Genomic DNA, 15,763 nt, shown 5'->3' on the forward strand with positions numbered 1-15,763 from the left:
GTCACCCATCCTAGTGCTACTCTCGCCCAAGCACCCTTAACTTGCGGAGTTCTGATAGAATATGTTGCATTGGTGCTGGTATGATTGCTCATGTTTCATTATTCGCTGCAAATACATACACTTTTTCTCCCTCCATCCCCCCTCCCGTCATTTGTTTCCTTGTGCGTGCACTCTGCATCTCTCCTTCTCATTCTAATATCGATTAAAATGCCCCTGCTTCTTAACTCTCATTTGCGTATAAACTAGCGAACCCCATTTCCAGTCGCGCGTAACGTCGAACGACCCGTCTTAAAAAAAATTGGTGCGACACGAGGACTTCCCAAGAGGTCACCCATCCGAGTACTACTCTCGCCCAAGCACACTTAACTGCGAAGTTCTGATGGGATTCGGTGCATTAATGCTGGTATGATCGCACCCGTTTAATTCCGCGCTGCAAATACATAAACTCCTTCTCCTTTCTTCCCCCTCCCGTCATTTGTTTCCTTGTGCGTGCGCACTGCACCTTCCATGCTCGTTCTAATATCAAATAAAATGCTACGGTGCCGTGACTCACATTTGCGAATAAACCTGAGGACTATAATTCAAGTCGCACGTATCGTCGAAAGAATCATCTGCAAAAAAATGGGTGCAACAAGAGGACTTCCTAAGAAAATTGGTGAAATATAAGAACTTCGCAGGAGGTCACCCATCCTAGTGTGACTCTCGCCCAAGCACCCTTAACTTGCGGAGTTCTGATAGAATCCGTTGCATTGGTGCTGGTATGATTGCTCATGTTTCATTATGCGTTGCAAATACATACACTTTTTCTCCCTCCATCCCCCCTCCCGTCATTTGTTTCCTTGTGCGTGCACTCTGCATCTCTCCTTCTCGTTCTAATATCGATTAAAATGCCCCTGCTTCTTGACTCACATTTGCATATAAACCAGTGGACCCTAGTTCTAGTCGCGCGTAACGTCGAACGACCCGTCTGAAAAAAAAATTAGTGCGACACGAGGACTTCCCAGGAGGTAACCCATCCGAGTACTACTCTCGCTCAAGCACACTTAACTGCGGAGTTCTGATGTGATCCGGTGCATTAGTGTTGGTATGATCGCACCTGTTTAATTTCGCGCTGCAAATACATAAACTCCTTCTCCTTTCTTCCCCCTCCCGTCATTTGTTTCCTTGTGCCTGCGCACTGCACCTCTCGTTCTCGTTCAAATATCAAGTAAAATGCCACGGCGCCGTGACTCACATTTGCGAATAAATCTGCGGACCATAATTAAAGTCGCGCGTAACGTCGAACTGCACATCTAAAAAAAAGAAAATGGGTGCAACACGAGAACTTCCCAGGAGGTAACCCATCATTGTACTACTTTCACCAAAGCACACTTAACTGCGGAGTTCTGATGGGATCCGGTGGATTTGTGCTGGTGTGACCGCACTTGTTTAATTTCGTGCTGAAAATACATATACTCCTTCTTCCCTCCCCCCCTCCCATCATTTGTTTCCTTGTGCGTTCACACTGCACCTCTCCTTCTCATTCTAATATCGATTAAAATGCCCCAGATTCTTGACTCACATTTTCGTATAAACCAGTGGACCATAGTTCCAGTCGCGCGTAACGTCGAACGACCCGTCTGAAAAAAAATTTGTGCGACACGAGAACTTCCCAGGAGGTCACCCATCCGAGTACTACTCTCGCCCAAGCACACTTAACTGCAGAGTTATGATGGGATCCATTGCATTAGTGCTGGTATGATCGCACCCGTTTAATTTCGCGCTGCAAATACATAAACTCCTTCTCCTTTCTTCCCCCTCCCGTCATTTGTTTCCTTGTGCGTGGGCACTGTACCTCCCGTGCTCATTTTAATATCAAGTAAAATGTTACGATGCCGTGACTCACATTTGCGAATAAACCTGAGGACCAAAATTCAAGTCGCGCGTAACGTCAAAAGAATCATCTGCAAAAAAATGGGTGCAACACGAGAACTTCCCAAGTGGTCACCCATCCGAGTACTACTCTCGCCCAAGCACACTTAACTGCGGAGTTATGATGGGATCGGTTGTATTTGTGCTGGTATGATCGCACCTGTTTAATTTCGCACTGCAAATACATAAACTCCTTCTCCTTTCTTCCCCCTCCCGTCATTTATTTCCTTGTGCGTGAACTCTGCATCTCTCTTTCTCGTTCTAATATCAAGTTATATGCCTCGGCAACGTGACTCACCTTTTCAAATGAACCAGTGGTTTATAATTCCATTCACGCGTAACGTCGAACAACCCATCTGAAAAAAAATAGGTGCAACACGAGGGCTTCCCAAGTGGTCACCCATCCGAGTACTACTCTCGCCTAAGCACACTTAACTGCGGAGTTCTGATGGGATCCGGAGCTTTAGTGCTGGTATAATCGCACCTATTTAATTTCGCACTACAAATACATACACTCCTTCTCCTTTCTTCCCCCTCCCGTCATTTGTTTCCTTGTGCGTTCACACTTCACCTCTCATTCTCGTTCTAATATCGATTAAAATGCCCCCGCTTCTTGACTCACATTTGCGTATAAACCAGCAGACCCTAGTTCCAGACGCGCGTAACGTCGAACGACCCGTCTGAAAAAAATTGGTGCGACACGAGGACTTCCCAGGAGGTCACCCATTCGAGTACTAATCTCTCCCAAGCACACATAACTGCGGAGTTCTGATGGGATCCAGTGCATTAATGCTGGTGTGATCGCACCTGTTTAATTTCGCGCTGCAAATACATAAACTCATTCCCCTTTCTTCCCCCTCCCGTCATTTGTTTCCTTGTGCGTGCGCACTGCACCTCCCGTTCTCGTTCTAATATCAAGTAATATGCCACGGCGCCGTGACTCACATTTGCGAATAAACCTGAGGACCATAATTCAAGTCGCGCATAACATCGAAAGAATTATCTGTAAAAAAATGGGTGCAACACGAGGACTTCACAAGAAAATGGGTGAAATATAAGGCACCCTTATCTACGGAGTTCTGATAGAATCCGTTGCATTAGTGCGGGTATGATCCCTCATGTTTCATTCTGCAGTGCAAATACATACACTCTTTCTCCTTCCATCCCCCCTCCCGTCATTTGTTTCCTTGTGCGTGCACTCTGCATCTCTCTTTCTCGTTCTAATATCAAGTAATATGCCCTGGCACCGTGACTCACCTTTGCAAATGAACTAGCAGTTTATAATTCCTTTCGCGCGTAATGTCGAACAACCCATCCGAAAAAAAATTGGTGCAACACGAGGGCTTCCCAAGTGGTCACCCATCCGAGTACTACTCTCGCCCAAGCACACTTAACTGCGGAGTTCTGATGGGATCCGGTGCATTAGTGCTGGTATGATCGCACCTGTTTAATTTCGCGCTGCAAATACATACACTCCTTCTCTTTTCTTCCTCATCCCGTCATTTGTTTCCTTGTGCGTGCGCACTGCACCTCCCGTACTCGTTCTAATATCAAGTAAAATGCCACGACGCCGTGACTCACATTTGCGAATAAACCTGCGAACCATAAATCAAGTCGCGCGTAACGTCGAAAGAATCATCTGCAAAAAGATGGGTGCAACACGAGGACCTCCTAAGAAAATGGGTGAAATATAAGGACTTCGCAGGAGGTCACCCATCCGCGTACTTTTCTCGCCCGAGCACCCTTAACTGCGGAGTTCTGATAGAATCCGTTGCATTAGTGCTGGTATGATCCCTCATGTTTCATTCTGCACTGCAAATACATACACTCTTTCTCCTCCCATCCCCCTCCCGTCATTTGTTTCCTTGTGCGTGCACTCTGCATCTCTCTTTCTCGTTCTAATATCAAGTAATATGCCCCGGCACCGTGACTCATCTTTGCAAATGAACCAGCGGTTTATAATTCTATTCGCGCGTAACGTCGTACGACCCATCTGAAAAAAAAATTAGTGTGACACGAGGACTTCCCAGGAGGTCACCCATCCGAGTACTACCCTTGCCCAAGCACACTTAACTGCGGAGTTCTGATGGGATCCGGAGCTTTAGTGCTGGTATGATCGCACCTATTTACTTTCGCGCTGCAAATACATACACTCCTTCTCCTTTCTTCCCCCTCCCGTCATTTGTTTCCTTGTGCGTTCACACTTCACCTCTCATTCTCGTTCTAATATCGATTAAAATGCCCCTGCTTCTTGACTAACATTTGCGTATAAACCAGCGGACCCTAGTTCCAGTCGCGCGTAATGTCGAACGACCCGTCTGAAAAAAAATTGGTTCGACACGAGGACTTCCCAAGAGGTCACCCATCTAAGTACTACTCTCGCCGAAGCACACTGAACTGCGGAGTTCTGATGGGATCCGGTGCATTACTGCTGGAATGATTGCACCTGTTTAATTTCCCGCTGCAAATACATACACTCCTTCTCTTTTCGTCCCCCTCTCGTCATTTGTTTCCTTGTGCGTGCGCACAGCAGCTCCCGTTCTCGTTCTAATATCAAGTAAAATGCTACAGCGCCGTGACTCACATTTGCGAATGAACCTGAGGACCATAATTCAAGTCGCACGTAAAGTCAAAAGAATCATCTGCAAAAAAATGGGTGCAACACGAGGACTTCCTAAGAAAATGGGTGAAATATAAGGACTTCGCAGGAGGTCACCCATCCTAGTGCTACTCTCGCCCAAGCACCCTTAACTTGCGGAGTTCTGATAGAATCCGTTGCATTGGTGCTGGTATGATTGCTCATGTTTCATTCTGCGCTGCAAATACATAAACTTTTTCTCCCTCCATCCCCCCTCCCGTCATTTGTTTCCTTGTGCGTGCACTCTGCATCTCTCCTTCTCGTTCTAATATCGATTAAAATGCCCCTGCTTCTTGACTCACATTTGCGTATAAACCAGTGGACCCTAGTTCCAGTCGCGCGTAACGTCGAACGACCCGTCTAAAAAAAAAAATTAGTGCGACGCGAGGACTTCCCAGGAGGTCACCCATCCGAGTACTACTCTCGCCCAAGCGCACTTAACTACGGAGTTCTGATGGGATCCGGTGCATTAGTGCTGGTTTGATCACACCCGTTTAAGTTCGCGCTGCAAATACATAAACTACTTCTCCGTTCTTCCCCCTCCCGTCATTTGTTTCCTTGTGCGTGCGCACTGTGCCTCTCGTTCTCGTTCAAATATCAATAAAATTCCACATCGCCGTGACTCACATTTGCGAATAAATCTGCGGACCATAATTAAAGTCGCGCGTAACGTCGAACGGCACATCTGAAAAAAAGAAAATGGGTGCAACACGAGAACTTCCCAGGAGGTAACCCATCATTGTACTATTTTCGTCAAAGCACACTTAACTGCGGAGTTCTGATGGGATCCGGTGCATTTGTGCTGGTGTGAGCGCACCTATTTAATTTCGGGTTGAAAATACATACACTCCTTCTTCCCTCCCCCCCTCCCATCATTTGTTTCGTTGTGCGTTCACACTGCACCTCTCCTTCTCGTTCTAATATCGATTAAAATGCCCCTAATTCTTGACTCACATTTGCGTATAAACCAGCTGACCATAGTTCCAGTCGCGTGTAACGTCGAACGACCCATCTAAAAAAAAATTGTTGCGATACGAGGACTTCCCAAGAGGTCACCCATCCGAGTACTATTCTCTCCCAAGCACACTAAACTACAGAGTTCTGATGGGATCCAGTGCATTAGTGCTGGTATGATGCCACTTGTTTAATTTTGCGCTTCAAATGCCTACACTCCTTTTCTTTTCTTCCTCATCCCGTCATTTGTTTCCTTGTGCGTGCGCACTGCACCTCCTGTACTCGTTCTAATATCAAGTAAAATGCCACGGCGCCGTGACTCACATTTGCGAAGAAACCTACAGACCATAAATCAAGTCGCGCATAACGTCGAAAGAATCATCTGCAAAAAGACGGGTGCAACACGAGGACCTCCCAAGAAAATGGGTGAAATATAAGGACTTCGCAGGAGGTCAACCATCCGAATACTTTTTTCGCCCAAGCACCCTTAACTGCGGAGTTCTGATAGAATCCGTTGCATTAGTGCTGGTATGATCCCTCATATTTCATTCTGCAATGCAAATACATACACTCTTTCTCCTTTTATCACCCCTCCCGTCATTTGTTTCCTTGTGCGTGCACTCTGCATCTCTCTTTCTCGTTCTAATATCAAGTAATATACCCCGGCACCGTGACTCACCTTTGCAAATGAACCAGCGATTTATAATTCCATTCGCGCGTAACGTCGAACATCCCATCCGAAAAAAAAATAGGTGGAACACGAGAGCTTCCCAGGTGGTGACCCATCCGAGTAGTACTCTCGCCCAAACACACTTAACTGCGGCGTTCTGATGGGATCCGGAGCTTTAGTGCTGGTATGATCGCACCTGTTTGATTTCGTGCTGCAAATACATACACTCTTTCTCATTTCTTCCCCCTCCCGTCATTTGTTTCCTTGTGCGTTCACACTTCACCTCTCATTCTCGTTCTAATATCGATTAAAATGCCCCTGCTTCTTGACTCACATTTGCGTATAAACCAGCGGACCCTAGTTCCAGACGCGCGTAACGTCGAACGACCCGTTTGAAAAAAAATTAGTGCGACACGAGGACTTCCTAGGAGGTCACCCATCTGAGTACTAATCTCGCCCAAGCACACTTCACTGCGGAGTTCTGATGGGATCCGGTGCATTAGTGCTGGTATGATCGCACCTGTTTAATTTTGCGCTACAAATACATAAACTCATTCCCCTTTCTTCCCCCTCCCGTCATTTGTATCCTTGTGCGTGCGCACTGCACCTCCCGTTCTCCTTCTAATATCAAGTAAAATACTACAGCGCCGTGACTCCCATCATTTGTTTCGTTGTGCGTTCACACTGCACCTCTCCTTCTCATTCTAATATCGATTAAAATACCCCTGATTCTTGACTCACATTTGCGTATAAACCAGCGGACAATAGTTCCAGTCGCGCATAACGTCGAACGACCCGTCTGAAAAAAAATTAGTGCAACACAAGGACTTCCCAGGAGGTCACCCATCCGAGTACTACTCTCGCCCAAGCACACTTAACTACAGAGTTCTGATGGGATGCAGTGCATTAGTGCTGGTATGATCGCACCCATTTAATTTTGCTCTGCAAATACATAAACTCCTTCTCCTCTCTTCCCTTTCCCGTCATTTGTTTCCTTGTGCGTGCATACTGCACCTCCCGTGCTCGTTCTAATATCAAGTAAAATACTACGGTGCCGTGACTCACATTTGCGAATAGACCTGAGGACCATAATTCAAGTCGCGCGTAACGTCGAAATAATCATCTGCAAAAAAATGGGTGTAACACGAGGACTTCACAAGAAAATGGGTGAAATATAAGGACTTCGCCGGAGGTAACCCATGCTAGTACTACTCTCGCCCAAGCACCCTTACCTGCGGAGTTCTGATAGAATCCGTTGCATTAGTGCTGGTATGATCGCACCTGTTTCATTCTGCACTGCAAATACATACACTCTTTCTCCTCCCATCCCCCTCCCGTCATTTGTTTCCTTGTGCGTGCACTCTGCATCTCTCTTTCTCATTCTAATATCAAGTAATATGCCCCGGCACTGTGACTCACATTTGCAAATAAACCAGTGGTTTATAATTTCATTCGCGTGTAACGTCGAACAACCCATCCGAATACTAATCTCGCCCAAGCACACTTCACTGCGGAGTTCTGATGGGATCCGGTGCATTAGTGCTGGTATGATTGCACCTGTTTAATTTTGCGCTACAAAGACATAAACTCATTCCCCTTTCTTCCCCCTCCCGTCATTTGTTTCCTTGTGCGTGTGCACTGCACCTCCCGTTCTCATTCTAATATCAAGTAAAATGCTACAGCGCCGTGACTCACATTTGCGAATAAACCTGAGGACCATAATTCAAGTCGCGCGTAACGTCGAAAGAATCATCTGCAAAAAAATGGGTGCAACACGAGGACTTCACAAGAAAATGGGTGAAATATAAGGACTTCGCAGGAGGTAACCCATGCTAGTACTACTTTCGCCCAAGCACCCTTACCTACGGAGTTCTGATATAATCTGATGCATTAGTGCTGGTATGACCGCACCTGTTTAATTTCATGCTGAAAATACATACACTCCTTCTTCCCTTCCCCCCTCCCATCATTTGTTTCCTTGTGCGTTCACACTGCACCTCTCCTTCTCGTTCTAATATCGATTAAAATGCCCCTGATTCTTGACTCACATTTGCGTATAAACCAGCTGAACATAGTTCCAGTCGCGTGTAACGTCGAACGTCCCATCTAAAAAAAAATTGTTGCGATACGAGGACTTCCCAAGAGGTCACCCATCCGAGTACTATTCTTTCCCAAGCACACTAAACTGCAGAGTTCTGATGGGATCCAGTGCATTTGTGCTGGTATGATGCCACTTGTTTAATTTTGCGCTTCAAATGCCTACACTCCTTTTCTTTTCTTCCTCATCCCGTCATTTATTTCCTTGTGCGTGCGCACTGCACCTCCCGTACTCGTTCTAATATCAAGTAAAATGCCACGGCGCCGTGACTCACATTTGGGAATAAACCTGCGGACCATAAATCAAGTCGCGCATAACGTCGAAAGAATCATCTGAAAAAGACGGGTGCAACACGTGGACCTCCCAAGAAAATGGGTGAAATATAAGGACTTCGCAGGAGGTCACCCATCCGAGTACTTTTTTCGCCCAAGCACCCTTAACTGCGGAGTTCTGATAGAATCTGTTGCATTAGTCATTCTACACTGTAAATACATACACTCTTTCTCCTTCTATCCCCCCTCCCGTCATTTGTTTCCTTGTGCGTGCACTCTGCATCTCTCTTTCTCGTTCTAATATCAAGTAATATACCCCGGCACCGTGACTCACCTTTGCAAATGAACAAGCGGTTTATAATTCCATTCGCGCTTAATGTCGAACAACCCATCTGAAAAAAAAATAGGTGCAACACGAGGGCTTCCCAGGTGGTGACCCTTCCGAGTAGTACTCTCGCCCAAACACACTTAACTGCGGCGTTCTGATGGGATCCGGAGCTTTAGTGCTGGTATGATCGCACCTGTTTAATTTCGTGCCACAAATACAAACACTCCTTCTCATTTCTTCCCCCTCCCGTCATTTGTTTCCTTGTGCGTTCACACTTTACCTCTCATTCTCGTTCTAATATCGATTAAAATGCCCCTGCTTCTTGACTCACATTTGCGTATAAACCAGCGGACCCTAGTTCCAGACGCGCGTAACGTCGAACGACCCGTTTAAAAAAAAATTAGTGCGACACGAGGACTTCCTAAGAGGTCACACATCCGAGTACTAATCTCGCCCAAACACACTTCACTGCGGAGTTCTGATGGGATCCGGTGCATTAGTGCTGGTATGATCGCACCTGTTTAATTTTGCGCTACAAATACATAAACGCATTCCCCTTTCTTCCCCCTCCCGTCATTTGTATCCTTGTGCGTGCGCACTGCACCTCCCGTTCTCCTTCTAATATCAAGTAAAATACTACAGCGCCGTGACTCCCATCATTTGTTTCGTTGTGCGTTCACACTGCACCTCTCCTTCTCATTCTAATATCGATTAAAATACCCCTGATTCTTGACTCACATTTGCATATAAACCAGCGGACAATAGTTCCAGTCGCGCGCAATGTCGAACGACCCGTCTGAAAAAAAATTAGTGCAACACAAGGACTTCCCAGGAGGTCACCCATCCGAGTACTACTCTCGCCCAAGCACACTTAACTGCAGAGTTCTGATGGGATGCAGTGCATTAGTGCTGGTATGATCGCACCCATTTAATTTTGCTCTGCAAATACATAAACTCCTTCTCCTCTCTTCCTTTTCCCGTCATTTGTTTCCTTGTGCGTGCGTACTGTACCTCCCGTGCTCGTTCTAATATCAAGTAAAATACTACGGTGCCGTGACTCACATTTGCGAATAGACCTGAGGACCATAATTCAAGTCGCGCGTAACGTCGAAAGAATCATCTGCAAAAAAATGGGTGCAACATAAGGACTTCACAAGAAAATGGGTGAAAATAAGGACTTCGCAGGAGGTAACCCATGCTAGTACTACTCTCGCCCAAGCACCCTTACCTACGGAGTTCTGATAGAATCCGTTGCATTAGTGCTGGTATGATCGCACCTGTTTCATTCTGCACTGCAAATACATACACTCTTTCTCCTCCCATCCCCCCTCCCGTCATTTGTTTCCTTGTGCGTGCACTCTGCATCTCTCTTTCTCGTTCTAATATCAAGTAATATGCCCCGGCACCGTGACTCACCTTTGCAAATGAACCAGTGGTTTATAATTCCATTCGCGTGTAACGTCGAACAACCCATCCGAATACTAATCTCGCCCAAGCACACTTCACTGCGGAGTTCTGATGGGATCCGGTGCATTAGTGCTGGTATGATCGCACCTGTTTAATTTTGCGCTGCAAATACATAAACTCATTCCCCTTTCTTCCCCCTCCCGTCATTTGTTTCCTTGTGCGTGCGCACTGCATCTCCCGTTCTCATTCTAATATCAAGTAAAATGCTACAACCCATCCTAGTGCTACTCTCGCCCAAACATCCTTAACTTGCGGAGTTCTAAAAGAATCCGTTGCATTGGTGCTGGTATGATTGCTCATGTTTCATTCTGCGCTTCAAATACATACATTTTTTCTCCCTCCACCCCCCCTCCCGTCATTTGTTTCCTTGTGCGTGCACTCCGCATCTCTCCTTCTCGTTCTAATATCGATTAAAATGCCCATGCTTCTTGACTCACATTTGCGTATAAACCAGTGGACCCTAGTTCCAGTCGCGTGTAACGTCGAACGACCCGTCTGAAAAAAAAATTAGTGCGACACGAGGACTTCCTAGGAGGTCTCCAATCCGAGTACTACTCTCGCCCAAGCACACTTAACTGCGGAGTTCTGATGGGATCCGGTGCATTAGTGCTGGTATGATCGCACCTGTTTAATTTCGCGCTGCAAATACATAAACTCCTTATCCTTTCTTCCCCTTCCCGTCATTTGTTTCCTTGTGCGTGCGCACTGCACCTCTCGTTCTCGTTCAAATATCACGTAAAATGCCACGGCGCCATGACTCACATTTGCAAATGACGGGAGGGGGAAGAAAGGAGAAGGAGTTTATGTATTTGCAGCGCGGAATTAAACGAGTGGCATCATACCAGCACAGATGCACTGGATCCCATCAGAACTCTGCAGTTAAGTGTGCTTGGGCGAGAGTAGTACTCGGATGGGTGACCTCTTGGGAAATCCTCGTATCGCAAAAAATTTTTTTTCAGATGGGTCGTTCGACATTACGCGCGACTGGAACTATGGTCCGCTGATTTATACGCAAATGTGAGTCAAGAATCAGGGGCATTTTAATCGATATTAGAACGAGAAGGAGAGGTGCAGTGTGAACGCATAAGGAAACAAATGATGGGAGGGGCGGAGGGAAGAAGGAGTGTATGTATTTTCAGCACGAAATTAAACAGGTGCGGTCACACCAGCACAAATGCACCGGATCCCATCAGAACTCCGCATTTAAGTGTGCTTTGGCGAAAGTAGTACAATGATGGGTTACCTCGTAGGAAGTTCTCGTGTTGCACCCATTTTCTTTTTTTCAGATGTGCCGTTCGAAGTTACGCGCGACTTTAATTATGGTCCGCAGATTTATTCGCAAATGTGAGTCACGGCCCCGTGGCATTTTACTTGATATTGGAACGAGAACGAGAGGTGCAGTGCGCACGCACAAGGAAACAAATGATGGGAGGGGAAGAAAGGGGAATGAGTTTATGTATTTGCAGCGCAAAATTAAACAGTTGCGATCATACCAGCACTAATGCACCTGATCCCATCAGAACTCCGCAGTTGAGTGTGCTTGGGCGAGATTAGTACTCGGATGGGTGACCTCTTGTGAAGTCCTCGTGTCGAACTAATTTTTTTTTCAGACGGGTCGTTCGACGTTACGCGCGTCTGGAACTAGGGTCCGCTGGTTTATACGTAAATGTGAGTCATGAAGCAGGGGCATTTTAATCGATATTAGAACGAGAATAAGAGGTGAAGTGTGAACGCACAAGGAAATAAATGACGGGAGGGGGAAGAAAGGAGAAGGAGTGTATGTATTTGCAGCGCGAAATTAAACAGGTGCGATCATACCAGCACTAAAGCTCCGGATCCCATCAGAACTATGCAGTTAAGTGTGCTTGGGCGAGAGTAGTACTCAGATGGGTGACCACCTGGGAAGCCCTCGTGTTGCAACTATTTTTTTTCGGATGGGTTGTTCGACGTTACGCGCGAATGGAATTATAAACCGCTGGTTCATTTGCAAAGGTGAGTCACGGTGCCGGGGCATATTACTTGATATTAGAACAAGAAAGAGAGATACAGAGTGCACGCACAAGGAAACAAATGACGGGAGGGGGGATGGAAGGAGAAAGAGTGTATGTATTTGCAGTGCAGAATTAAACATGAGGGATCATACCAGCACTAATACAACGGATTCTATCAGAACTCCGCAGTTAAGGGTGCTTGGGAGAGAAAAGTACTCGGATGGGTGACCTCCTGCGAAGTCCTTCTATTTCACCCATTTTCTTGGAAGGTCCTCGTGTTGCACCCATCTTTTTGCAGATGATTCTTTCGACGTTACACGCGACTTGATTTATGGTCCGCAGATTTATTCGCAAATGTGAGTCACGGCGCCGTGACATTTTACTTGATATTAGAATGAGTACGGAAGGTGCAGTGCGCATGCACAAGGAAACAAATGACGGGATGAGGAAGAAAAGAGAATGAGTGTATATATTTGAAGCGCAAAATTAAACAAGTGGCATCATACCAGCACTATTGCACTGGATCCCATCAGAACTCTGCAGTTAAGTGTCCTTGGGCGAGAATAGTACTCGGATGGGTGACCTCTTGGGAAGTCCTCGTATTGCAACAATTTTTTTTCAGATGGGTCGTTCGACGTTACGCGCGACTAGAACTATGGTCCGCTGGTTTATACGCAAATGTGAGTCAAGAATCATGGGCATTTTAATCGATATTAGAACGAGAAGGAGAGGTGCAGTGTGAACGCACAAGGAAACAAATGATGGGAGGGGGGAGGGAAGAAGGAGTGTATGTATTTTCATCACAAAATTAAACAGGTGCGGTCACACCAGCACAAATGCACCGGATCCCATCAGAACTCCGTAGTTAAGTGTGCTTTGGCGAAAGTAGTACAATGATGGGTTACCTCCTGGGAAGTTCTCGTGTCGCACCCATTTTCTTTTCTTCAGATGTGCCGTTCGACGTTACGCGCGACTTTAATTATGGTCCGCAGATTTATTCGCAAATGTGAGTCACGGCGTCGTGGCATTTTACTTGATATTTGAACAAGAACGAGAGGTGCAGTGCGCACGCACAAGAAAAAAAACACGGGAGGGGGAAGAAAGGAGAAGGAGTTTATGTATTTGCAGCGCGAAATGAAACAGGTGCGATCATACTAGCACTAATGCAACGGATTCTATCAGAACTCCGTAGGTAAGGGTGCTTGGGCGAGAGTAGTACTAGCATGGGTTTCCTCCTGGGAAGTCCTTATATTTCATCCATTTTCTTGTGAAGTCCTCGTGTTGCACCCATTTTTTTGCAGATGATTCTTTCGACGTTACGCGCGACTTGAATTATGGTCCTCAGGTTTATTCGCAAATGTGAGTCACGGCACCGTAGCATTTTACTTGATATTAGAACGAGCACGGGAGGTGCAGTGCGCACTCTCAAGGAAACAAATGACGGGAGGGGGAAGAAAGGAGAAGGAGTGTATGTATTTGCAGCGCGAAATGAACTAGGTGCGATCATACCAGCACTAATGCAACGGATTCTATCAGAACTCCGTAGGTAAGGGTGCTTGGGCGAGAGTAGCACTAGCATGGGTTACCTCCTGCGAAGTCCTTATATTTCACCCATTTTCTTGTGAAGTCCTCGTGTTGCACCCATTTTTTTGTAGATGATTCTTTCGACGTTACGCGCGACTTGAATTATGGTTCTCAGGTTTATTCGCAAATGTGAGTCACGGCGCTGTAGCATTTTACTTGATATTAGAACGAGAACGGGAGGTGCAGCGCGAATGCACAAGGAAACAAATGACGGGAGGGGGAAGAAACGAGAAGGAGTGTATGTATTTGCAGTGCGAAACTAAACAGGTGCGATCATACCAGCACTAATGCCCCGGATCCCATCAGAACTCCGCAGTTAAGTGTGCTTGGGCGAGATTAGTACTCGGATGGTTGACCTCCTGGGAAGTCCTCATGTCACAACAAATTTTTTTTCAGACTGGTCGTTCGACGTTACGCGCGTCTGGAACTAGGGTCCGCTGGTTTATACGCAAATGTGAGTCAAGAAGCAAGGGCATTTTAATCGATATTAGAATGAGAATGAGAGGTGAAGTGTGAACGCACAAGGAAACAAATGACGGGAGGGGGAAGAAAGGAGGAGTGTATGTATTTGCAGCGCGAAATTAAAAAGGTACGACCATAGCAGCACTAAAGCCCCGGATCCCATCAGAACTCCGCAGTTAAGTGTGCTTGGGCGAGAGTAGTACTTGGATGGGTGACCACCTGGGAAGCCCTCGTCTTGGACCTATTTTTTTTTGGATGGGTTGTTCGACGTTACGCGCGAATGGAATTATAAACCGCTGGTTCATTTGCAAAGGTGAGTCACGGTGCCGAAGCATATTACTTGATATTAGAACGAGAAAGAGAGATGCAGAGTGCACGCACAAGGAAACAAATGACGGGAGGGTGGATGGGAGGAGAAAGAGTGTATGTATTTGCAGTGCAGAATGAAACATGAGGGATCATACCAGCACTAATGCAACGGATTCTATCAGAACTCCGCAGTTAAGGGTGCTTGGGCGAGAAAAGTACTCGGATGGGTGACCTCCTGCGAAGTCCTTATATTTCACCCATTTTCTTGGGAGGTCCTCGTGTTGCACCTATCTTTTTGCAGATGATTCTTTCGACGTTACGCGCGACTTGATTTATGGTCCGCAGGTTTATTCGCAAATGTGAGTCACGGTGCCGTGATATTTTACTTGATATTAGAACGAGTACGGGAGGTGCAGTGCGCACGCACAAGGAAACAAATGACGGGAGGAGGAAGAAAAGAGAAGGAGTGTATGTATTTGAAACGCAAAATTAAACAAGTGGCATCATACCAGCACTAATGCACTGGATCCCATCAGAACTCTGCAGTTAAGCGTGCTTGGGCGAGAGTAGTACTCGGATGGATGACCTCTTGGGAAGTCCTCGTATCGCAATAATTTTTTTTAGATGGGTCGTTCGACGTTATGCGCGACTGGAACTATGGTCCGCTGGTTTATACGCAAATGTGAGTCAAGAATCAGGGGCATTTTAATCGATATTAGAACGAGAATGAGAGGTGCAGTGTGAACGCATAAGGAAACAAATGATGGGAGGGGGGGAGGGAAGAAGGAGTGTATGTATTTTCAGCACGAAATTAAACAGGTGCGGTCACACCAGCACAAATGCACCCGATCCCATCAGAACTCTGCAGTTAAGTGTGCTTTGGCGAAAGTAGTACAATGATGGGTTACCTCCTGGGAAGTTCTCGTGTTTCACCCATTTTCTTTTTTTCTGATGTGCCGTTCGACGTTACGCGCGACTTTAATTATGGTCCGCAGATTTATTCGCAAATGTGAGTCACAGGCCCGTGGCATTTTACATGATATTTGAACAACAACGAGAGGTGCAGTGCGCACGCACAA

At 46.3% G+C, this 15,763-nt stretch overlaps 4 non-coding genes and 26 pseudogenes across 4 annotated transcripts; 11 read left to right on the plus strand and 19 right to left on the minus strand.

Moving 5' to 3' along the window:
• Positions 1-298: 298 nt before the first annotated feature.
• Positions 299-417, minus strand: LOC148263541 (5S ribosomal RNA). The gene has a single exon (XR_015819614.1). It is a non-coding gene; the product is annotated as a 5S ribosomal RNA (ribosomal RNA).
• A 562-nt stretch (positions 418-979) lies between these two features.
• LOC148263542 (5S ribosomal RNA) lies at positions 980-1,098 on the minus strand (annotated as a pseudogene).
• Positions 1,099-1,307: 209 nt separating this feature from the next.
• On the minus strand, positions 1,308-1,426 carry LOC148263543 (5S ribosomal RNA; annotated as a pseudogene).
• Positions 1,427-1,630: 204 nt separating this feature from the next.
• LOC148263544 (5S ribosomal RNA) lies at positions 1,631-1,749 on the minus strand (annotated as a pseudogene).
• A 205-nt stretch (positions 1,750-1,954) lies between these two features.
• On the minus strand, positions 1,955-2,073 carry LOC148263545 (5S ribosomal RNA; annotated as a pseudogene).
• Positions 2,074-2,278: 205 nt separating this feature from the next.
• LOC148263546 (5S ribosomal RNA) lies at positions 2,279-2,397 on the minus strand. Its single transcript, XR_015820130.1, has one exon. It is a non-coding gene; the product is annotated as a 5S ribosomal RNA (ribosomal RNA).
• Positions 2,398-2,601: 204 nt separating this feature from the next.
• Positions 2,602-2,720, minus strand: LOC148263547 (5S ribosomal RNA; annotated as a pseudogene).
• A 517-nt stretch (positions 2,721-3,237) lies between these two features.
• Positions 3,238-3,356, minus strand: LOC148263548 (5S ribosomal RNA). The gene has a single exon (XR_015820870.1). It is a non-coding gene; the product is annotated as a 5S ribosomal RNA (ribosomal RNA).
• Positions 3,357-3,916: 560 nt separating this feature from the next.
• Positions 3,917-4,035, minus strand: LOC148263549 (5S ribosomal RNA; annotated as a pseudogene).
• Positions 4,036-4,240: 205 nt separating this feature from the next.
• LOC148263550 (5S ribosomal RNA) lies at positions 4,241-4,359 on the minus strand (annotated as a pseudogene).
• A 563-nt stretch (positions 4,360-4,922) lies between these two features.
• On the minus strand, positions 4,923-5,041 carry LOC148263551 (5S ribosomal RNA; annotated as a pseudogene).
• Positions 5,042-5,249: 208 nt separating this feature from the next.
• Positions 5,250-5,368, minus strand: LOC148263552 (5S ribosomal RNA; annotated as a pseudogene).
• An 884-nt stretch (positions 5,369-6,252) lies between these two features.
• Positions 6,253-6,371, minus strand: LOC148263553 (5S ribosomal RNA; annotated as a pseudogene).
• Positions 6,372-6,576: 205 nt separating this feature from the next.
• On the minus strand, positions 6,577-6,695 carry LOC148263554 (5S ribosomal RNA). The gene has a single exon (XR_015820677.1). It is a non-coding gene; the product is annotated as a 5S ribosomal RNA (ribosomal RNA).
• Positions 6,696-6,983: 288 nt separating this feature from the next.
• On the minus strand, positions 6,984-7,102 carry LOC148263555 (5S ribosomal RNA; annotated as a pseudogene).
• Positions 7,103-8,947: 1,845 nt separating this feature from the next.
• Positions 8,948-9,066, minus strand: LOC148263556 (5S ribosomal RNA; annotated as a pseudogene).
• A 205-nt stretch (positions 9,067-9,271) lies between these two features.
• Positions 9,272-9,390, minus strand: LOC148263557 (5S ribosomal RNA; annotated as a pseudogene).
• Positions 9,391-9,678: 288 nt separating this feature from the next.
• LOC148263558 (5S ribosomal RNA) lies at positions 9,679-9,797 on the minus strand (annotated as a pseudogene).
• A 1,048-nt stretch (positions 9,798-10,845) lies between these two features.
• LOC148263559 (5S ribosomal RNA) lies at positions 10,846-10,964 on the minus strand (annotated as a pseudogene).
• Positions 10,965-11,167: 203 nt separating this feature from the next.
• Positions 11,168-11,285, plus strand: LOC148263560 (5S ribosomal RNA; annotated as a pseudogene).
• Positions 11,286-11,490: 205 nt separating this feature from the next.
• LOC148263561 (5S ribosomal RNA) lies at positions 11,491-11,609 on the plus strand (annotated as a pseudogene).
• Positions 11,610-11,817: 208 nt separating this feature from the next.
• Positions 11,818-11,935, plus strand: LOC148263562 (5S ribosomal RNA; annotated as a pseudogene).
• Positions 11,936-12,142: 207 nt separating this feature from the next.
• On the plus strand, positions 12,143-12,261 carry LOC148263563 (5S ribosomal RNA; annotated as a pseudogene).
• A 206-nt stretch (positions 12,262-12,467) lies between these two features.
• Positions 12,468-12,586, plus strand: LOC148263564 (5S ribosomal RNA; annotated as a pseudogene).
• Positions 12,587-12,822: 236 nt separating this feature from the next.
• On the plus strand, positions 12,823-12,940 carry LOC148263565 (5S ribosomal RNA; annotated as a pseudogene).
• A 203-nt stretch (positions 12,941-13,143) lies between these two features.
• LOC148263566 (5S ribosomal RNA) lies at positions 13,144-13,262 on the plus strand (annotated as a pseudogene).
• A 916-nt stretch (positions 13,263-14,178) lies between these two features.
• LOC148263567 (5S ribosomal RNA) lies at positions 14,179-14,297 on the plus strand (annotated as a pseudogene).
• A 203-nt stretch (positions 14,298-14,500) lies between these two features.
• LOC148263568 (5S ribosomal RNA) lies at positions 14,501-14,619 on the plus strand (annotated as a pseudogene).
• Positions 14,620-15,180: 561 nt separating this feature from the next.
• On the plus strand, positions 15,181-15,298 carry LOC148263569 (5S ribosomal RNA; annotated as a pseudogene).
• Positions 15,299-15,501: 203 nt separating this feature from the next.
• LOC148263570 (5S ribosomal RNA) lies at positions 15,502-15,620 on the plus strand (annotated as a pseudogene).
• The last annotated feature ends 143 nt before the right edge of the window (positions 15,621-15,763 follow it).

Source organism: Carica papaya, chromosome 5 (assembly GCF_054855325.1).
Source record: "Carica papaya isolate Zhongbai chromosome 5, ASM5485532v1, whole genome shotgun sequence".
Taxonomy (NCBI): domain Eukaryota; kingdom Viridiplantae; phylum Streptophyta; class Magnoliopsida; order Brassicales; family Caricaceae; genus Carica; species Carica papaya.